The sequence below is a fragment of the Heterodontus francisci genome, chromosome 46, assembly GCF_036365525.1.
Source record: "Heterodontus francisci isolate sHetFra1 chromosome 46, sHetFra1.hap1, whole genome shotgun sequence".
Taxonomy (NCBI): Eukaryota; Metazoa; Chordata; class Chondrichthyes; order Heterodontiformes; family Heterodontidae; genus Heterodontus; species Heterodontus francisci.
Window position 1 is genome coordinate 19186077 of NC_090416.1, and position 27649 is coordinate 19213725.

At 38.9% G+C, this 27649-nt stretch overlaps 1 protein-coding gene across 1 annotated transcript in view; it reads right to left on the minus strand.

Annotated features, from left to right (window-relative positions):
* The window catches only part of LOC137356918 (potassium/sodium hyperpolarization-activated cyclic nucleotide-gated channel 4-like), a 137780-nt gene that overhangs the window by 22142 nt on the left and 87989 nt on the right, over positions 1-27649 (minus strand). The window lies entirely within an intron of this gene.

The window sequence follows — 27649 nt, forward strand, 5'->3', positions numbered from 1 at the left end:
TACACTGACAGTGACCCGGTTATTTACTGATATAACACTGACTGAGACCCGGTTATTTACTGATATTACACTGACAGTGACCTGGTTATTTACTGATATAACACTGACAGAGACCCGGTTATTTACTGACATAACACTGACAGAGACCCGGTTATTTACTGATATTACACTGACAGTGACCCGGTTATTTACTGATATTACACTGACAGAGACCCGGTTATTTACTGATATAACACTGACAGTGACCCGGTTATTTACTGATATAACACTGACTGAGACCCGGTTATTTACTGATATAACACTGACAGCGACCCGGTTATTTACTGATATAACACTGACAGAGACCCGGTTATTTACTGATATTACACTGACTGAGACCCAGTTATTTACTGATATTACACTGACTGAGACCCGGTTATTTACTGATATTACACTGACAGTGACCCGGTTATTTACTGATATAACACTGACAGTGACCTGGTTATTTACTGATATTACACTGACTGAGACCCGGGTATTTACTGATATTACACTGACAGGGACCTGGTTATTTACTGATATAACACTGACAGTGACCCGTTTATTTACTGATATAACACTGACAGTGACCTGGTTATTTACTGATATAACACTGACAGAGACCCGGTTATTTACTGATATTACACTGACAGAGACCCGGTTATTTACTGATATTACACTGACAGTGACCCGGTTATTTACTGATATTACACTGACAGAGACCCGGTTATTTACTGATATTACACTGACTGAGACCCGGTTATTTACTGATATTACACTGACAGTGACCCGGTTATTTACTGATATAACACTGACAGTGACCCGTTTATTTACTGATATAACACTGACTGAGACCCGGGTATTTACTGATATAACACTGACAGAGACCCGGTTATTTACTGATATAACACTGACAGTGACCCGGTTATTTACTGATATAACACTGACTGAGACCCGGTTATTTACTGATATTACACTGACAGTGACCCGGTTATTTACTGATATAACACTGACTGAGACCCGGTTATTTACTGATATTACACTGACAGTGACCTGGTTATTTACTGATATAACACTGACAGAGACCCGGTTATTTACTGATATAACACTGACAGAGACCCGGTTATTTACTGATATTACACTGACAGTGACCCGGTTATTTACTGATATTACACTGACAGAGACCCTGGTATTTACTGATATAACACTGACAGTGACCGGGTATTTACTGATATAACACTGACAGGGACCCGGTTATTTACTGATATTACACTGACTGAGACCCGGTTATTTACTGATATAACACTGACAGAGACCCGGTTATTTACTGATATAACACTGACTGAGACCCGGTTATTTACTGATATTACACTGACAGTGACCCGGTTATTTACTGATATAACACTGACAGAGACCCTGGTATTTACTGATATAACACTGACAGTGACCTGGTTATTTACTGATATAACACTGACAGTGACCCGGTTATTTACTGATATAACACTGACAGTGACCCGGTTATTTACTGATATTACACTGACTGAGACCCGGTTATTTACTGATATTACACTGACAGTGACCCGGTTATTTACTGATATAACACTGACAGTGACCCGTTTATTTACTGATATAACACTGACTGAGACCCGGTTATTTACTGATATTACACTGACAGTGACCTGGTTATTTACTGATATTACACTGACAGTGACCCGGTTATTTACTGATATAACACTGACAGTGACCCGGTTATTTACTGATATTACACTGACTGAGACCCGGTTATTTACTGATATTACACTGACAGAGACCGGTTATTTACTGATATAACACTGACAGTGACCCGGTTATTTACTGATATAACACTGACTGAGACCCAGTTATTTACTGATATTACACTGACAGTGACCCGGTTATTTACTGATATTACACTGACTGAGACCCGGTTATTTACTGATATTACACTGACAGTGACCCGGTTATTTACTGATATAACACTGACTGAGACCCGGGTATTTACTGATATAACACTGACAGAGACCCGGTTATTTACTGATATAACACTGACAGTGACCCGGTTATTTACTGATATAACACTGACTGAGACCCGGTTATTTACTGATATTACACTGACAGTGACCCGGTTATTTACTGATATAACACTGACTGAGACCCGGTTATTTACTGATATTACACTGACAGTGACCTGGTTATTTACTGATATAACACTGACAGAGACCCGGTTATTTACTGACATAACACTGACAGAGACCCGGTTATTTACTGATATTACACTGACAGTGACCCGGTTATTTACTGATATTACACTGACAGAGACCCGGTTATTTACTGATATAACACTGACAGTGACCCGGTTATTTACTGATATAACACTGACTGAGACCCGGTTATTTACTGATATAACACTGACAGCGACCCGGTTATTTACTGATATAACACTGACAGAGACCCGGTTATTTACTGATATTACACTGACTGAGACCCAGTTATTTACTGATATTACACTGACTGAGACCCGGTTATTTACTGATATTACACTGACAGTGACCCGGTTATTTACTGATATAACACTGACAGTGACCTGGTTATTTACTGATATTACACTGACTGAGACACGGGTATTTACTGATATTACACTGACAGGGACCTGGTTATTTACTGATATAACACTGACAGTGACCCGTTTATTTACTGATATAACACTGACAGTGACCTGGTTATTTACTGATATAACACTGACAGAGACCCGGTTATTTACTGATATTACACTGACAGAGACCCGGTTATTTACTGATATTACACTGACAGTGACCCGGTTATTTACTGATATTACACTGACAGAGACCCGGTTATTTACTGATATTACACTGACTGAGACCCGGTTATTTACTGATATTACACTGACAGTGACCCGGTTATTTACTGATATAACACTGACAGTGACCCGTTTATTTACTGATATAACACTGACTGAGACCCGGGTATTTACTGATATAACACTGACAGAGACCCGGTTATTTACTGATATAACACTGACAGTGACCCGGTTATTTACTGATATAACACTGACTGAGACCCGGTTATTTACTGATATTACACTGACAGTGACCCGGTTATTTACTGATATAACACTGACTGAGACCCGGTTATTTACTGATATTACACTGACAGTGACCTGGTTATTTACTGATATAACACTGACAGAGACCCGGTTATTTACTGATATAACACTGACAGAGACCCGGTTATTTACTGATATTACACTGACAGTGACCCGGTTATTTACTGATATTACACTGACAGTGACCCGGTTATTTACTGATATAACACTGACAGAGACCCTGGTATTTACTGATATAACACTGACAGTGACCGGGTATTTACTGATATAACACTGACAGGGACCCGGTTATTTACTGATATTACACTGACTGAGACCCGGTTATTTACTGATATAACACTGACAGAGACCCGGTTATTTACTGATATAACACTGACTGAGACCCGGTTATTTACTGATATTACACTGACAGTGACCCGGTTATTTACTGATATAACACTGACAGAGACCCTGGTATTTACTGATATAACACTGACAGTGACCTGGTTATTTACTGATATAACACTGACAGTGACCCGGTTATTTACTGATATAACACTGACAGAGACCTGGTTATTTACTGATATTACACTGACAGTGACTTGGTTATTTACTGATATAACACTGACAGAGACCCGGTTATTTACTGATATAACACTGACAGTGACCCGGTTATTTACTGATATTACACTGACTGAGACCCGGTTATTTACTGATATTACACTGACAGTGACCCGGTTATTTACTGATATAACACTGACAGTGACCCGTTTATTTACTGATATAACACTGACTGAGACCCGGTTATTTACTGATATTACACTGACAGTGACCTGGTTATTTACTGATATTACACTGACAGTGACCCGGTTATTTACTGATATAACACTGACAGTGACCCGGTTATTTACTGATATTACACTGACTGAGACCCGGTTATTTACTGATATTACACTGACAGAGACCGGTTATTTACTGATATAACACTGACAGTGACCCGGTTATTTACTGATATAACACTGACTGAGACCCAGTTATTTACTGATATTACACTGACAGTGACCCGGTTATTTACTGATATAACACTGACTGAGACCCAGTTATTTACTGATATTACACTGACAGTGACCCGGTTATTTACTGATATTACACTGACAGTGACCCGGGTATTTACTGATATAACACTGACTGAGACCCGGTTATTTACTGATATTACACTGACAGTGACCCGGTTATATACTGATATAACACTGACTGAGACCTGGTTATTTACTGATATAACACTGACTGAGACCCGGTTATTTACTGATATTACACTGACAGTGACCTGGTTATTTACTGTTATAACACTGACAGAGACCCGGTTATTTACTGATATAACACTGACAGAGACCCGGTTATTTACTGATATTACACTGACAGTGACCCGGTTATTTACTGATATTACACTGACAGTGACCCGGTTATTTACTGATATAACACTGACAGAGACCCTGGTATTTACTGATATAACACTGACAGTGACCGGGTATTTACTGATATAACACTGACAGGGACCCGGTTATTTACTGATATTACACTGACTGAGACCCGGTTATTTACTGATATAACACTTACAGAGACCCTGGTATTTACTGATATAACACTGACAGTGACCTGGTTATTTACTGATATAACACTGACAGTGACCCGGTTATTTACTGATATAACACTGACTGAGACCCGGTTATTTACTGATATTACACTGACTGAGACCCGGTTATTTACTGATATTACACTGACAGAGACCCGGTTATTTACTGATATTACACTGACAGAGACCCGGTTATTTACTGATATTACACTGACAGAGACCTGGTTATTTACTGATATAACACTGACTGAGACCCGGTTATTTACTGATATTACACTGACAGAGACCCGGTTATTTACTGATATAACACTGACAGAGACTTGGTTATTTACTGATATAACACTGACTGAGACCCGGTTATTTACTGATATAACACTGACTGAGACCCGGTTATTTACTGATATAACACTGACAGAGACCCTGGTATTTACTGATATAACACTGACAGTGACCCGGTTATTTACTGATATTACACTGACAGAGACCTGGTTATTTACTGATATAACACTGACAGTGACCTGGTTATTTACTGATATTACACTGACAGAGACCCGGTTATTTACTGATATTACACTGACAGTGACCTGGTTATTTACTGATATAACACTGACAGAGACCCTGGTATTTACTGATATAACACTGACAGTGACCCTGGTATTTACTGATATTACACTGACAGAGACCTGGTTATTTACTGATATAACACTGACTGAGACCTGGTTATTTACTGATATAACACTTACAGTGACCAGGTTATTTACTGATATAACACTGACAGAGACCCTGGTATTTACTGATATAACACTGACAGAGACCCTGGTATTTACTGATATAACACTGACAGAGACCTGGTTATTTACTGATATAACACTGACAGTGACCCGGTTATTTACTGATATAACACTGACAGAGACCTGGTTATTTACTGATATTACACTGACAGTGACCTGGTTATTTACTGATATAACACTGACTGAGACCCGGTTATTTACTGATATTACACTGACAGTGACCTGGTTATTTACTGATATTACACTGACAGTGACCCGGTTATTTACTGATATTACACTGACAGTGACCTGGTTATTTACTGATATAACACTGACAGTGACCCGGTTATTTACTGATATAACACTGACAGAGACCTGGTTATTTACTGATATTACACTGACTGAGACCCAGTTATTTACTGATATTACACTGACAGAGACCCGGTTATTTACTGATATTACACTGACAGTGACCCGGTTATTCATGGATATTACACTGACTGAGACCCGGTTATTTACTGATATAACACTGACAGAGACCCTGGTATTTACTGATATAACACTGACAGTGACCCGGTTATTTACTGATATAACACTGACTGAGACCCGGTTATTTACTGATATAACACTGACAGAGACCCGGTTATTTACTGATATCACACTGACTGAGACCCGGTTATTTACTGATATAACACTGACAGAGACCCGGTTATTTACTGATATCACACTGACTGAGACCTGGTTATTTACTGATATAACACTGACAGTGATCCGGTTATTTACTGATATAACACTGACAGAGACCCTGGTATTTACTGATATAACACTGACAGTGACCCGGTTATTTACTGATATAACACTGACAGTGACCTGGTTATTTACTGATATAACACTGACAGTGACCCGGTTATTTACTGATATTACACTGACAGAGACCCCGTTATTTACTGATATTACACTGACTGAGACCTGGTTATTTACTGATATAACACTGACTGAGACCCGGTTATTTACTGATATAACACTGACAGAGACCCGGTTATTTACTGATATCACACTGACTGAGACCTGGTTATTTACTGATATAACACTGACAGTGACCCGGTTATTTACTGATATAACACTGACAGAGACCCTGGTATTTACTGATATAACACTGACAGTGACCCGGTTATTTACTGATATAACACTGACTGTGACCCGGTTATTTACTGATATTACACTGACAGAGACCTGGTTATTTACTGATATAACACTGACAGTGACCTGGTTATTTACTGATATTACACTGACAGAGACCCGGTTATTTACTGATATAACACTGACAGTGACCTGGTTATTTACTGATATAACACTGACAGAGACCCTGGTATTTACTGATATAACACTGACAGAGACCCTGGTATTTACTGATATTACACTGACAGAGACCTGGTTATTTACTGATATAACACTGACTGAGACCTGGTTATTTACTGATATAACACTGACAGTGACCTGGTTATTTACTGATATAACACTGACAGAGACCCTGGTATTTACTGATATAACACTGACAGAGACCCTGGTATTTACTGATATAACACTGACAGAGACCTGGTTATTTACTGATATAACACTGACAGTGACCCGGTTATTTACTGATATAACACTGACAGAGACCTGGTTATTTACTGATATAACACGGACAGAGACCCGGGTATTTACTGATATAACACTGACAGAGACCCCGTTATTTACTGATATTACACTGACAGTGACCCGGTTATTTACTGATATAACACTGACAGAGACCTGGTTATTTACTGATATAACACTGACAGTGACCCGGTTATTTACTGATATAACACTGACTGAGACCCGGTTATTTACTGATATTACACTGACAGTGACCCGGTTATTTACTGATATTACACTGACAGTGACCTGGTTATTTACTGATATAACACTGACAGTGACCCGGTTATTTACTGATATAACACTGACAGAGACCTGGTTATTTACTGATATTACACTGACTGAGACCCAGTTATTTACTGATATTACACTGACAGAGACCCGGTTATTTACTGATATTACACTGACAGTGACCCGGTTATTTACTGATATTACACTGACTGAGACCCGGTTATTTACTGATATAACACTGACAGAGACCCTGGTATTTACTGATATAACACTGACAGTGACCCGGTTATTTACTGATATTACACTGACAGTGACCCGGGTATTTACTGATATAACACTGACAGAGACCCTGGTATTTACTGATATAACACTGACAGTGACCCGGTTATTTACTGATATAACACTGACTGAGACCCGGTTATTTACTGATATAACACTGACAGGGACCCGGTTATTTACTGATATTACACTGACAGTGACCTGGTTATTTACTGATATTACACTGACAGGGACCCGGTTATTTACTGATATTACACTGACAGTGACCTGGTTATTTACTGACATTACACTGACTGAGACCCGGTTATTTACTGATATAACACTGACAGGGACCCGGTTATTTACTGATATTGCACTGACAGTGACCTGGTTATTTACTGATATTACACTGACAGTGACCCGGTTATTTACTGATATTACACTGACAGAGACCCTGGTATTTACTGATATTACACTGACAGTGACCCGGTTATTTACTGATATTACACTGACTGAGACCCGGTTATTTACTGATATAACACTGACAGGGACCCGGTTATTTACTGATATTACACTGACAGTGACCCGGTTATTTACTGATATTACACTGACAGAGACCCTGGTATTTACTGATATTACACTGACAGTGACCCGGTTATTTACTGATATTACAATGACAGTGACCCGGTTATTTACTGATATTACACTGACAGTGACCTGGGTATTTACTGATATTACACTGACAGTGATCCGGTTATTTACTGATATAACACTGACAGTGACCTGGTTATTTACTGATATTACACTGACAGTGACCCGGTTATTTACTGATATTACACTGACAGTGACCTGGGTATTTACTGATATTACACTGACAGTGACCCGGTTATTTACTGATATTACACTGACAGAGACCCTGGTATTTACTGATATAACACTGACAGTGACCTGGTTATTTACTGATATTACACTGACAGTGACCCGGTTATTTACTGATATTACACTGACAGTGACCTGGTTATTTACTGATATTACAATGACAGTGACCCGGTTATTTACTGATATTACACTGACAGTGACCTGGTTATTTACTGATATAACACTGACAGAGACCCTGGTATTTACTGATATAACACTGACAGTGACCTGGTTATTTACTGATATTACACTGACAGAGACCCGGTTATTTACTGATATAACACTGACTGAGACCCGGGTATTTACTGATATAACACTGACAGAGACCCGGTTATTTACTGACATTACACTGACAGTGACCCGGTTATTTACTGATATAACACTGACAGACACCCGGTTATTTACTGATATAACACTGACAGAGACCCAGTTATTTACTGATATTACACTGACAGAGACCTGGTTATTTACTGATATAACACTGACAGTGACCCGGTTATTTACTGATATTACACTGACAGAGACCCGGTTATTTACTGATATTACACTGACAGTGACCCGGTTATTTACTGATATAACACTGACAGACACCCGGTTATTTACTGATATTACACTGACAGAGACCTGGTTATTTACTGATATAACACTGACAGTGACCCGGTTATTTACTGATATGACACTGACAGAGACCCGGTTATTTACTGATATTACACTGACAGAGACCCGGTTATTTACTGATATTACACTGACAGTGACCCGGTTATTTACTGATATTACACTGACAGTGACCCGGTTATTTACTGATATAACACTGACAGTGACCCGGTTATTTACTGATGTTACACTGACAGAGACCTGGTTATTTACTGATATTACACTGACAGTGACCCGGTTATTTACTGATATTACACTGACAGTGACCCGGTTATTTACTGATATAACACTGACAGACACCCGGTTATTTACTGATATAACACTGACAGAGACCCGGTTATTTACTGATATAACACTGACAGTGACCCGGTTATTTACTGATATTACACTGACAGAGACCCGGTTATTTACTGATATTACACTGACAGTGACCCGGTTATTTACTGATATTACACTGACAGAGACCCGGTTATTTACTGATATAACACTGACAGAGACCCGGTTATTTACTGATATAACACTGACAGAGACCTGCTTATTTACTGATATTACACTGACTGAGACCCAGTTATTTACTGATATTACACTGACAGAGACCCGGTTATTTACTGATATTACACTGACAGAGACCCGGTTATTTACTGATATTACACTGACAGAGACCCGGTTATTTACTGATATTACACTGACAGAGACCCGGTTATTTACTGATATTACACTGACAGAGACCCGGTTATTTACTGATATTACACTGACAGAGACCCGGTTATTTACTGATATTACACTGACAGAGACCCTGGTATTTACTGATATAACACTGACAGAGACCTGGTTATTTACTGATATAACACTGACAGTGACCTGGTTATTTACTGATATTACACTGACAGAGAACCAGTTATTTACTGATATTACACTGACAGTGACCCGGGTATTTACTGATATAACACTGACAGAGAACCAGTTATTTACTGATATTACACTGACAGTGACCCGTTTATTTACTGATATAACACTGACAGAGACCTGGTTATTTACTGATATAACACTGACAGAGACCCTGGTTATTTACTGATAAAACACTGACTGAGACCCGGTTATTTACTGATATAACACTGACAGAGACCCGGTTATTTACTGATATAACACTGACTGAGACCCGGTTATTTACTGATATAACACTGACAGAGACCCGGTTATTTACTGATATAACACTGACTGAGACCCGGTTATTTACTGATATAACACTGACAGTGACCTGGTTATTTACTGATATTACACTGACAGTGACCTGGTTATTTACTGATATTACACTGACAGAGACCCGGTTATTTACTGATATAACACTGACTGAGACCCGGTTATTTACTGATATAACACTGACAGAGACCCTGGTATTTACTGATATAACACTGACAGTGACCCGGTTATTTACTGATATTACACTGACAGAGACCCGGTTATTTACTGATATAACACTGACAGAGACCTGGTTATTTACTGATATAACACTGACAGTGACCTGGTTATTTACTGATATAACACTGACTGAGACCCGGTTATTTACTGATATAACACTGACTGAGACCCGGTTATTTACTGATATAACACTGACTGAGACCCGGTTATTTACTGATATAACACTGACAGAGACCCGGTTATTTACTGATATAACACTGACAGTGACCTGGTTATTTACTGATATTACACTGACAGAGACCCGGTTATTTACTGATATAACACTGACAGTGACCTGGTTATTTACTGATATAACACTGACAGAGACCCTGGTATTTACTGATATAACACTGACAGAGACCCTGGTATTTACTGATATTACACTGACAGAGACCAGGTTATTTACTGATATAACACTGACTGAGACCTGGTTATTTACTGATATAACACTGACAGTGACCTGGTTATTTACTGATATAACACTGACAGAGACCCTGGTATTTACTGATATAACACTGACAGAGACCCTGGTATTTACTGATATAACAATGACAGAGACCTGGTTATTTACTGATATAACACTGACAGTGACCCGGTTATTTACTGATATAACACTGACAGAGACCTGGTTATTTACTGATATAACACAGACAGAGACCCGGGTATTTACTGATATAACACTGACAGAGACCCCGTTATTTACTGATATTACACTGACAGTGACCCGGTTATTTACTGATATAACACTGACAGAGACCTGGTTATTTACTGATATAACACTGACAGTGACCCGGTTATTTACTGATATAACACTGACTGAGACCCGGTTATTTACTGATATAACACTGACTGAGACCCGGTTATTTACTGATATTACACTGACAGTGACCCGGTTATTTACTGATATTACACTGACAGCGACCTGGTTATTTACTGATATAACACTGACAGTGACCCGGTTATTTACTGATATAACACTGACAGAGACCTGGTTATTTACTGATATTACACTGACTGAGACCCAGTTATTTACTGATATTACACTGACAGAGACCCGGTTATTTACTGATATTACACTGACAGTGACCCGGTTATTTACTGATATTACACTGACTGAGACCCGGTTATTTACTGATATAACACTGACAGACACCCGGTTATTTACTGATATTACACTGACAGTGACCCGGTTATTTACTGATATTACACTGACAGTGACCCGGTTATTTACTGATATAACACTGACAGAGACCCTGGTATTTACTGATATAACACTGACAGTGACCGGGTATTTACTGATATAACACTGACAGGGACCCGGTTATTTACTGATATAACACTGACAGAGACCCGGTTATTTACTGATATAACACTGACAGAGACCCTGGTATTTACTGATATAACACTGACAGTGACCTGGTTATTTACTGATATAACACTGACAGTGACCCGGTTATTTACTGATATAACACTGAACGAGACCCGGTTATTTACTGATATTACACTGACAGAGACCCGGTTATTTACTGATATTACACTGACAGAGACCCGGTTATTTACTGATATTACACTGACAGTGACCTGGTTATTTACTGATATAACACTGACAGTGACCCGGTTATTTACTGATATAACACTGACTGAGACCCGGTTATTTACTGATATAACACTGACAGAGACCCGGTTATTTACTGATATAACACTGACTGAGACCTGGTTATTTACTGATATAACACTGACTGAGACCCGGTTATTTACTGATATAACACTGACAGAGACCCGGTTATTTACTGATATCACACTGACAGTGACCCGGTTATTTACTGATATTACACTGACAGAGACCCGGTTATTTACTGATATTACACTGACAGTGACCCGGTTATTTACTGATATAACACTGACAGTGACCCGGTTATTTACTGATATTACACTGACAGTGACCCGGTTATTTACTGATATAACACTGACAGAGACCCGGTTATTTACTGATATAACACTGACTGAGACCTGGTTATTTACTGATATAACACTGACAGTGACCCGGTTATTTACTGATATAACACTGACAGAGACCCTGGTATTTACTGATATAACACTGACAGTGACCCGGTTATTTACTGATATAACACTGACAGTGACCCGGTTATTTACTCATATTACACTGACAGAGACCCCGTTATTTACTGATATTACACTGACTGAGACCTGGTTATTTACTGATATAACACTGACAGTGACCCGGTTATTTACTGATATAACACTGACAGAGACCCGGTTATTTACTGATATCACACTGACTGAGACCTGGTTATTTACTGATATAACACTGACAGAGACCCGGTTATTTACTGATATCACACTGACTGAGACCCGGTTATTTACTGATATAACACTGACAGAGACCCGGTTATTTACTGATATCACACTGACTGAGACCTGGTTATTTACTGATATAACACTGACAGTGACCCGGTTATTTACTGATATAACACTGACAGAGACCCTGGTATTTACTGATATAACACTGACAGTGACCCGGTTATTTACTGATATAACACTGACAGTGACCTGGTTATTTACTGATATAACACTGACAGTGACCCGGTTATTTACTGATATTACACTGACAGAGACCCCGTTATTTACTGATATTACACTGACTGAGACCTGGTTATTTACTGATATAACACTGACTGAGACCCGGTTATTTACTGATATAACACTGACAGAGACCCGGTTATTTACTGATATCACACTGACTGAGACCTGGTTATTTACTGATATAACACTGACAGTGACCCGGTTATTTACTGATATAACACTGACAGAGACCCTGGTATTTACTGATATAACACTGACAGTGACCCGGTTATTTACTGATATAACACTGACTGTGACCCGGTTATTTACTGATATTACACTGACAGAGACCTGGTTATTTACTGATATAACACTGACAGTGACCTGGTTATTTACTGATATTACACTGACAGAGACCCGGTTATTTACTGATATAACACTGACAGTGACCTGGTTATTTACTGATATAACACTGACAGAGACCCTGGTATTTACTGATATAACACTGACAGAGACCCTGGTATTTACTGATATTACACTGACAGAGACCTGGTTATTTACTGATATAACACTGACTGAGACCTGGTTATTTACTGATATAACACTGACAGTGACCTGGTTATTTACTGATATAACACTGACAGAGACCCTGGTATTTACTGATATAACACTGACAGAGACCTGGTTATTTACTGATATAACACTGACAGTGACCCGGTTATTTACTGATATAACACTGACAGAGACCTGGTTATTTACTGATATAACACGGACAGAGACCCGGGTATTTACTGATATAACACTGACAGAGACCCCGTTATTTACTGATATTACACTGACAGTGACCCGGTTATTTACTGATATAACACTGACAGAGACCTGGTTATTTACTGATATAACACTGACAGTGACCCGGTTATTTACTGATATAACACTGACTGAGACCCGGTTATTTACTGATATTACACTGACAGTGACCCGGTTATTTACTGATATTACACTGACAGTGACCTGGTTATTTACTGATATAACACTGACAGTGACCCGGTTATTTACTGATATAACACTGACAGAGACCTGGTTATTTACTGATATTACACTGACTGAGACCCAGTTATTTACTGATATTACACTGACAGAGACCCGGTTATTTACTGATATTACACTGACAGTGACCCGGTTATTTACTGATATTACACTGACTGAGACCCGGTTATTTACTGATATAACACTGACAGAGACCCTGGTATTTACTGATATAACACTGACAGTGACCCGGTTATTTACTGATATTACACTGACAGTGACCCGGGTATTTACTGATATAACACTGACAGAGACCCTGGTATTTACTGATATAACACTGACAGTGACCCGGTTATTTACTGATATAACACTGACTGAGACCCGGTTATTTACTGATATTACACTGACAGTGACCTGGTTATTTACTGATATTACACTGACAGGGACCCGGTTATTTACTGAGATTACACTGACAGTGACCTGGTTATTTACTGATATTACACTGACTGTGACCCGGTTATTTACTGATATAACACTGACAGGGACCCGGTTATTTACTGATATTGCACTGACAGTGACCTGGTTATTTACTGATATTACACTGACAGTGACCCGGTTATTTACTGATATTACACTGACAGAGACCCTGGTATTTACTGATATTACACTGACAGTGACCCGGTTATTTACTGATATTACACTGACTGAGACCCGGTTATTTACTGATATAACACTGACAGGGACCCGGTTATTTACTGATATTACACTGACAGTGACCCGGTTATTTACTGATATTACACTGACAGAGACCCTGGTATTTACTGATATTACACTGACAGTGACCCGGTTATTTACTGATATTACAATGACAGTGACCCGGTTATTTACTGATATTACACTGACAGTGACCTGGGTATTTACTGATATTACACTGACAGTGATCCGGTTATTTACTGATATAACACTGACAGTGACCTGGTTATTTACTGATATTACACTGACAGTGACCCGGTTATTTACTGATATTACACTGACAGTGACCTGGGTATTTACTGATATTACACTGACAGTGACCTGGTTATTTACTGATATTACACTGACAGTGACCCGGTTATTTACTGATATTACACTGACAGTGACCTGGTTATTTACTGATATTACAATGACAGTGACCCGGTTATTTACTGATATTACACTGACAGTGACCTGGGTATTTACTGATATTACACTGACAGTGATCCGGTTATTTACTGATATAACACTGACAGTGACCTGGTTATTTACTGATATTACACTGACAGTGACCCGGTTATTTACTGATATTACACTGACAGAGACCCTGGTATTTACTGATATAACACTGACAGTGACCTGGTTATTTACTGATATTACACTGACAGTGACCCGGTTATTTACTGATATTACACTGACAGTGACCTGGTTATTTACTGATATTACAATGACAGTGACCCGGTTATTTACTGATATTACACTGACAGTGACCTGGTTATTTACTGATATAACACTGACAGAGACCCTGGTATTTACTGATATAACACTGACAGTGACCTGGTTATTTACTGATATTACACTGACAGAGACCCGGTTATTTACTGATATAACACTGACTGAGACCCGGGTATTTACTGATATAACACTGACAGAGACCCGGTTATTTACTGACATTACACTGACAGTGACCCGGTTATTTACTGATATAACACTGACAGACACCCCGTTATTTACTGATATAACACTGACAGAGACCCAGTTATTTACTGATATTACACTGACAGAGACCTGGTTATTTACTGATATAACAATGACAGTGACCCGGTTATTTACTGATATTACACTGACAGAGACCCGGTTATTTACTGATATTACACTGACAGTGACCCGGTTATTTACTGATATAACACTGACAGACACCCGGTTATTTACTGATATTACACTGACAGAGACCTGGTTATTTACTGATATAACACTGACAGTGACCCGGTTATTTACTGATATTACACTGACAGAGACCCGGTTATTTACTGATATTACACTGACAGAGACCCGGTTATTTACTGATATTACACTGACAGTGACCCGGTTATTTACTGATATTACACTGACAGTGACCCGGTTATTTACTGATATAACACTGACAGTGACCCAGTTATTTACTGATGTTACACTGACAGAGACCTGGTTATTTACTGATATTACACTGACAGTGACCCGGTTATTTACTGATATTACACTGACAGTGACCCGGTTATTTACTGATATTACACTGACAGAGACCCGGTTATTTACTGATATAACACTGACAGTGACCCGGTTATTTACTGATATTACACTGACAGAGACCCGGTTATTTACTGATATTACACTGACAGTGACCCGGTTATTTACTGATATTACACTGACAGAGACCCGGTTATTTACTGATATAACACTGACAGAGACCCGGTTATTTACTGATATTACACTGACAGTGACCCGGTTATTTACTGATATAACACTGACAGTGACCCGGTTATTTACTGATGTTACACTGACAGAGACCTGGTTATTTACTGATATAACACTGACAGAGACCCGGTTATTTACTGATATTACACTGACAGTGACCCGGTTATTTACTGATATTACACTGACAGTGACCCGGTTATTTACTGATATTACACTGACTGAGACCCGGTTATTTACTGATATTACACTGACAGTGACCTGGTTATTTACTGATATAACACTGACAGAGACCCGGTTATTTACTGATATTACACTGACAGAGACCCGGTTATTTACTGATATAACACTGACAGAGACCCGGTTATTTACTGATATTACACTGACAGTGACCCGGTTATTTACTGATATAACACTGACAGTGACCCGGTTATTTACTGATATAACACTGACAGTGACCCGGTTATTTACTGATGTTACACTGACAGAGACCTGGTTATTTTCTGATATAACACTGACAGAGACCCGGTTATTTACTGATATAACACTGACAGAGACCCGGTTATTTACTGATATTACACTGACAGTGACCCGGTTATTTACTGATATTACACTGACAGTGACCCGGTTATTTACTGATATAAAACTGACAGAGACCCGGTTATTTACTGATATTACACTGACAGAGACCCGGTTATTTACTGATATTACACTGACAGTGACCCGGTTATTTACTGATATTACACTGACAGTGACCCGGTTATTTACTGATATAACACTGACAGTGACCCAGTTATTTACTGATGTTACACTGACAGAGACCTGGTTATTTACTGATATTACACTGACAGTGACCCGGTTATTTACTGATATTACACTGACAGTGACCCGGTTATTTACTGATATAACACTGACAGACACCCGGTTATTTACTGATATAACACTGACAGAGACCCGGTTATTTACTGATATAACACTGACAGTGACCCGGTTATTTACTGATATTACACTGACAGAGACCCGGTTATTTACTGATATTACACTGACAGTGACCCGGTTATTTACTGATATTACACTGACAGAGACCCGGTTATTTACTGATATAACACTGACAGAGACCCGGTTATTTACTGATATTACACCGACAGTGACCCGGTTATTTACTGATATAACACTGACAGTGACCCGGTTATTTACTGATGTTACACTGACAGAGACCCGGTTATTTACTGATATAACACTGACAGTGACCTGGTTATTTACTGATATTACACTGACAGAGACCCGGTTATTTACTGATATAACACTGACTGAGACCCGGGTATTTACTGATATAACACTGACAGAGACCCGGTTATTTACTGACATTACACTGACAGTGACCCGGTTATTTACTGATATAACACTGACAGACACCCGGTTATTTACTGATATAACACTGACAGAGACCCAGTTATTTACTGATATTACACTGACAGAGACCTGGTTATTTACTGATATAACACTGACAGTGACCCGGTTATTTACTGATATTACACTGACAGAGACCCGGTTATTTACTGATATTACACTGACAGTGACCCGGTTATTTACTGATATAACACTGACAGACACCCGGTTATTTACTGATATTACACTGACAGAGACCTGGTTATTTACTGATATAACACTGACAGTGACCCGGTTATTTACTGATATGACACTGACAGAGACCCGGTTATTTACTGATATTACACTGACAGTGACCCGGTTATTTACTGATATTACACTGACAGAGACCCGGTTATTTACTGATATAACACTGACAGAGACCCGGTTATTTACTGATATTACACTGACAGTGACCCGGTTATTTACTGATATAACACTGACAGTGACCCGGTTATTTACTGATGTTACACTGACAGAGACCTGGTTATTTACTGATATAACACTGACAGAGACCCGGTTATTTACTGATATTACACTGACAGTGACCCGGTTATTTACTGATATTACACTGACAGTGACCCGGTTATTTACTGATATTACACTGACTGAGACCCGGTTATTTACTGATATTACACTGACAGTGACCTGGTTATTTACTGATATAACACTGACAGAGACCCGGTTATTTACTGATATTACACTGACAGAGACCCGGTTATTTACTGATATAACACTGACAGAGACCCGGTTATTTACTGATATTACACTGACAGTGACCCGGTTATTTACTGATATAACACTGACAGTGACCCGGTTATTTACTGATATAACACTGACAGTGACCCGGTTATTTACTGATGTTACACTGACAGAGACCTGGTTATTTTCTGATATAACACTGACAGAGACCCGGTTATTTACTGATATAACACTGACAGTGACCCGGTTATTTACTGATATTACACTGACTGAGACCCGGTTATTTACTGATATTACACTGACAGTGACCTGGTTATTTACTGATATAACACTGACAGAGACCCGGTTATTTACTGATATTACACTGACAGTGACCTGGTTATTTACTGATATTACACTGACAGTGACCTGGTTATTTACTGATATTACACTGACAGAGACCCGGTTATTTACTGATATTACACTGACAGTGACCCGGTTATTTACTGATATTACACTGACAGAGACCCGGTTATTTACTGATATTACACTGACAGAGACCCGGTTATTTACTGATATAACACTGACAGAGACCCGGTTATTTACTGATATAACACTGACAGTGACCCGGTTATTTACTGATATAACACTGACAGTGACCCGGTTATTTACTGATGTTACACTGACAGAGACCTGGTTATTTACTGATATTACACTGACAGTGACCCGGTTATTTACTGATATTACACTGACAGTGACCCGGTTATTTACTGATATTACACTGACAGTGACCTGGTTATTTACTGATATTACACTGACAGTGACCTGGTTATTTACTGATATAACACTGACAGAGACCCGGTTATTTACTGATATTACACTGACAGTGACCCGGTTATTTACTGATATTACACTGACAGTGACCCGGTTATTTACTGATATAAAACTGACAGAGACCCGGTTATTTACTGATATTACACTGACAGAGACCCGGTTATTTACTGATATTACACTGACAGTGACCCGGTTATTTACTGATATTACACTGACAGTGACCCGGTTATTTACTGATATAACACTGACAGTGACCCAGTTATTTACTGATGTTACACTGACAGAGACCTGGTTATTTACTGATATTACACTGACAGTGACCCGGTTATTTACTGATATTACACTGACAGTGACCCGGTTATTTACTGATATAACACTGACAGACACCCGGTTATTTACTGATATAACACTGACAGAGACCCGGTTATTTACTGATATAACACTGACAGTGACCCGGTTATTTACTGATATTACACTGACAGAGACCCGGTTATTTACTGATATTACACTGACAGTGACCCGGTTATTTACTGATATTACACTGACAGAGACCCGGTTATTTACTGATATAACACTGACAGAGACCCGGTTATTTACTGATATTACACCGACAGTGACCCGGTTATTTACTGATATAACACTGACAGTGACCCGGTTATTTACTGATGTTACACTGACAGAGACCCGGTTATTTACTGATATAACACTGACAGTGACCTGGTTATTTACTGATATTACACTGACAGAGACCCGGTTATTTACTGATATAACACTGACTGAGACCCGGGTATTTACTGATATAACACTGACAGAGACCCGGTTATTTACTGACATTACACTGACAGTGACCCGGTTATTTACTGATATAACACTGACAGAGACCCGGTTATTTACTGATATTACACTGACAGTGACCCGGTTATTTACTGATATAACACTGACAGACACCCGGTTATTTACTGATATTACACTGACAGAGACCTGGTTATTTACTGATATAACACTGACAGTGACCCGGTTATTTACTGATATTACACTGACAGAGACCCGGTTATTTACTGATATTACACTGACAGAGACCCGGTTATTTACTGATATTACACTGACAGTGACCCGGTTATTTACTGATATTACACTGACAGTGACCCGGTTATTTACTGATATAACACTGACAGTGACCCAGTTATTTACTGATGTTACACTGACAGAGACCTGGTTATTTACTGATATTACACTGACAGTGACCCGGTTATTTACTGATATTACACTGACAGTGACCCGGTTATTTACTGATATTACACTGACAGAGACCCGGTTATTTACTGATATAACACTGACAGTGACCCGGTTATTTACTGATATTACACTGACAGAGACCCGGTTATTTACTGATATTACACTGACAGTGACCCGGTTATTTACTGATATTACACTGACAGAGACCCGGTTATTTACTGATATAACACTGACAGAGACCCGGTTATTTACTGATATTACACTGACAGTGACCCGGTTATTTACTGATATAACACTGACAGTGACCCGGTTATTTACTGATGTTACACTGACAGAGACCTGGTTATTTACTGATATAACACTGACAGAGACCCGGTTATTTACTGATATTACACTGACAGTGACCCGGTTATTTACTGATATTACACTGACAGTGACCCGGTTATTTACTGATATTACACTGACTGAGACCCGGTTATTTACTGATATTACACTGACAGTGACCTGGTTATTTACTGATATAACACTGACAGAGACCCGGTTATTTACTGATATTACACTGACAGAGACCCGGTTATTTACTGATATAACACTGACAGAGACCCGGTTATTTACTGATATTACACTGACAGTGACCCGGTTATTTACTGATATAACACTGACAGTGACCCGGTTATTTACTGATATAACACTGACAGTGACCCGGTTATTTACTGATGTTACACTGACAGAGACCTGGTTATTTTCTGATATAACACTGACAGAGACCCGGTTATTTACTGATATAACACTGACAGAGACCCGGTTATTTACTGATATTACACTGACAGTGACCCGGTTATTTACTGATATTACACTGACAGTGACCCGGTTATTTACTGATATAAAACTGACAGAGACCCGGTTATTTACTGATATTACACTGACAGAGACCCGGTTATTTACTGATATTACACTGACAGTGACCCGGTTATTTACTGATATTACACTGACAGTGACCCGGTTATTTACTGATATAACACTGACAGTGACCCAGTTATTTACTGATGTTACACTGACAGAGACCTGGTTATTTACTGATATTACACTGACAGTGACCCGGTTATTTACTGATATTACACTGACAGTGACCCGGTTATTTACTGATATAACACTGACAGACACCCGGTTATTTACTGATATAACACTGACAGAGACCCGGTTATTTACTGATATAACACTGACAGTGACCCGGTTATTTACTGATATTACACTGACAGAGACCCGGTTATTTACTGATATTACACTGACAGTGACCCGGTTATTTACTGATATTACACTGACAGAGACCCGGTTATTTACTGATATAACACTGACAGAGACCCGGTTATTTACTGATATTACACCGACAGTGACCCGGTTATTTACTGATATAACACTGACAGTGACCCGGTTATTTACTGATGTTACACTGACAGAGACCCGGTTATTTACTGATATAACACTGACAGTGACCTGGTTATTTACTGATATTACACTGACAGAGACCCGGTTATTTACTGATATAACACTGACTGAGACCCGGGTATTTACTGATATAACACTGACAGAGACCCGGTTATTTACTGACATTACACTGACAGTGACCCGGTTATTTACTGATATAACACTGACAGACACCCGGTTATTTACTGATATAACACTGACAGAGACCCAGTTATTTACTGATATTACACTGACAGAGACCTGGTTATTTACTGATATAACACTGACAGTGACCCGGTTATTTACTGATATTACACTGACAGAGACCCGGTTATTTACTGATATTACACTGACAGTGACCCGGTTATTTACTGATATAACACTGACAGACACCCGGTTATTTACTGATATTACACTGACAGAGACCTGGTTATTTACTGATATAACACTGACAGTGACCCGGTTATTTACTGATATGACACTGACAGAGACCCGGTTATTTACTGATATTACACTGACAGTGACCCGGTTATTTACTGATATTACACTGACAGAGACCCGGTTATTTACTGATATAACACTGACAGAGACCCGGTTATTTACTGATATTACACTGACAGTGACCCGGTTATTTACTGATATAACACTGACAGTGACCCGGTTATTTACTGATGTTACACTGACAGAGACCTGGTTATTTACTGATATAACACTGACAGAGACCCGGTTATTTACTGATATTACACTGACAGTGACCCGGTTATTTACTGATATTACACTGACAGTGACCCGGTTATTTACTGATATTACACTGACTGAGACCCGGTTATTTACTGATATTACACTGACAGTGACCTGGTTATTTACTGATATAACACTGACAGAGACCCGGTTATTTACTGATATTACACTGACAGAGACCCGGTTATTTACTGATATAACACTGACAGAGACCCGGTTATTTACTGATATTACACTGACAGTGACCCGGTTATTTACTGATATAACACTGACAGTGACCCGGTTATTTACTGATATAACACTGACAGTGACCCGGTTATTTACTGATGTTACACTGACAGAGACCTGGTTATTTTCTGATATAACACTGACAGAGACCCGGTTATTTACTGATATAACACTGACAGTGACCCGGTTATTTACTGATATTACACTGACTGAGACCCGGTTATTTACTGATATTACACTGACAGTGACCTGGTTATTTACTGATATAACACTGACAGAGACCCGGTTATTTACTGATATTACACTGACAGTGACCTGGTTATTTACTGATATTACACTGACAGTGACCTGGTTATTTACTGATATTACACTGACAGAGACCCGGTTATTTACTGATATTACACTGACAGTGACCCGGTTATTTACTGATATTACACTGACAGAGACCCGGTTATTTACTGATATTACACTGACAGAGACCCGGTTATTTACTGATATAACACTGACAGAGACCCGGTTATTTACTGATATAACACTGACAGTGACCCGGTTATTTACTGATATAACACTGACAGTGACCCGGTTATTTACTGATGTTACACTGACAGAGACCTGGTTATTTACTGATATTACACTGACAGTGACCCGGTTATTTACTGATATTACACTGACAGTGACCCGGTTATTTACTGATATTACACTGACAGTGACCTGGTTATTTACTGATATTACACTGACAGTGACCTGGTTATTTACTGATATAACACTGACAGAGACCCGGTTATTTACTGATATTACACTGACAGTGACCCGGTTATTTACTGATATTACACTGACAGTGACCCGGTTATTTACTGATATAAAACTGACAGAGACCCGGTTATTTACTGATATTACACTGACAGAGACCCGGTTATTTACTGATATTACACTGACAGTGACCCGGTTATTTACTGATATTACACTGACAGTGACCCGGTTATTTACTGATATAACACTGACAGTGACCCAGTTATTTACTGATGTTACACTGACAGAGACCTGGTTATTTACTGATATTACACTGACAGTGACCCGGTTATTTACTGATATTACACTGACAGTGACCCGGTTATTTACTGATATAACACTGACAGACACCCGGTTATTTACTGATATAACACTGACAGAGACCCGGTTATTTACTGATATAACACTGACAGTGACCCGGTTATTTACTGATATTACACTGACAGAGACCCGGTTATTTACTGATATTACACTGACAGTGACCCGGTTATTTACTGATATTACACTGACAGAGACCCGGTTATTTACTGATATAACACTGACAGAGACCCGGTTATTTACTGATATTACACCGACAGTGACCCGGTTATTTACTGATATAACACTGACAGTGACCCGGTTATTTACTGATGTTACACTGACAGAGACCCGGTTATTTACTGATATAACACTGACAGTGACCTGGTTATTTACTGATATTACACTGACAGAGACCCGGTTATTTACTGATATAACACTGACTGAGACCCGGGTATTTACTGATATAACACTGACAGAGACCCGGTTATTTACTGACATTACACTGACAGTGACCCGGTTATTTACTGATATAACACTGACAGACACCCGGTTATTTACTGATATAACACTGACAGAGACCCAGTTATTTACTGATATTACACTGACAGAGACCTGGTTATTTACTGATATAACACTGACAGTGACCCGGTTATTTACTGATATTACACTGACAGAGACCCGGTTATTTACTGATATTACACTGACAGTGACCCGGTTATTTACTGATATAACACTGACAGACACCCGGTTATTTACTGATATTACACTGACAGAGACCTGGTTATTTACTGATATAACACTGACAGTGACCCGGTTATTTACTGATATGACACTGACAGAGACCCGGTTATTTACTGATATTACACTGACAGAGACCCGGTTATTTACTGATATTACACTGACAGTGACCCGGTTATTTACTGATATTACACTGACAGTGACCCGGTTATTTACTGATATAACACTGACAGTGACCCGGTTATTTACTGATGTTACACTGACAGAGACCTGGTTATTTACTGATATTACACTGACAGTGACCCGGTTATTTACTGATATTACACTGACAGTGACCCGGTTATTTACTGATATAACACTGACAGACACCCGGTTATTTACTGATATAACACTGACAGAGACCCGGTTATTTACTGATATAACACTGACAGTGACCCGGTTATTTACTGATATTACACTGACAGAGACCCGGTTATTTACTGATATTACACTGACAGTGACCCGGTTATTTACTGATATTACACTGACAGAGACCCGGTTATTTACTGATATAACACTGACAGAGACCCGGTTATTTACTGATATAACACTGACAGAGACCTGCTTATTTACTGATATTACACTGACTGAGACCCAGTTATTTACTGATATTACACTGACAGAGACCCGGTTATTTACTGATATTACACTGACAGAGACCCGGTTATTTACTGATATTACACTGACAGAGACCCGGTTATTTACTGATATTACACTGACAGAGACCCGGTTATTTACTGATATTACACTGACAGAGACCCGGTTATTTACTGATATTACACTGACAGAGACCCGGTTATTTACTGATATTACACTGACAGAGACCCTGGTATTTACTGATATAACACTGACAGAGACCTGGTTATTTACTGATATAACACTGACAGTGACCTGGTTATTTACTGATATTACACTGACAGAGAACCAGTTATTTACTGATATTACACTGACAGTGACCCGGGTATTTACTGATATAACACTGACAGAGAACCAGTTATTTACTGATATTACACTGACAGTGACCCGTTTATTTACTGATATAACACTGACAGAGACCTGGTTATTTACTGATATAACACTGACAGAGACCCTGGTTATTTACTGATAAAACACTGACTGAGACCCGGTTATTTACTGATATAACACTGACAGAGACCCGGTTATTTACTGATATAACACTGACTGAGACCCGGTTATTTACTGATATAACACTGACAGAGACCCGGTTATTTACTGATATAACACTGACTGAGACCCGGTTATTTACTGATATAACACTGACAGTGACCTGGTTATTTACTGATATTACACTGACAGTGACCTGGTTATTTACTGATATTACACTGACAGAGACCCGGTTATTTACTGATATAACACTGACTGAGACCCGGTTATTTACTGATATAACACTGACAGAGACCCTGGTATTTACTGATATAACACTGACAGTGACCCGGTTATTTACTGATATTACACTGACAGAGACCCGGTTATTTACTGATATAACACTGACAGAGACCTGGTTATTTACTGATATAACACTGACAGTGACCTGGTTATTTACTGATATAACACTGACTGAGACCCGGTTATTTACTGATATAACACTGACTGAGACCCGGTTATTTACTGACATAACACTGACTGAGACCCGGTTATTTACTGATATAACACTGACAGAGACCCGGTTATTTACTGATATAACACTGACAGTGACCTGGTTATTTACTGATATTACACTGACAGAGACCCGGTTATTTACTGATATAACACTGACAGTGACCTGGTTATTTACTGATATAACACTGACAGAGACCCTGGTATTTACTGATATAACACTGACAGAGACCCTGGTATTTACTGATATTACACTGACAGAGACCAGGTTATTTACTGATATAACACTGACTGAGACCTGGTTATTTACTGATATAACACTGACAGTGACCTGGTTATTTACTGATATAACACTGACAGAGACCCTGGTATTTACTGATATAACACTGACAGAGACCCTGGTATTTACTGATATAACAATGACAGAGACCTGGTTATTTACTGATATAACACTGACAGTGACCCGGTTATTTACTGATATAACACTGACAGAGACCTGGTTATTTACTGATATAACACAGACAGAGACCCGGGTATTTACTGATATAACACTGACAGAGACCCCGTTATTTACTGATATTACACTGACAGTGACCCGGTTATTTACTGATATAACACTGACAGAGACCTGGTTATTTACTGATATAACACTGACAGTGACCCGGTTATTTACTGATATAACACTGACTGAGACCCGGTTATTTACTGATATAACACTGACTGAGACCCGGTTATTTACTGATA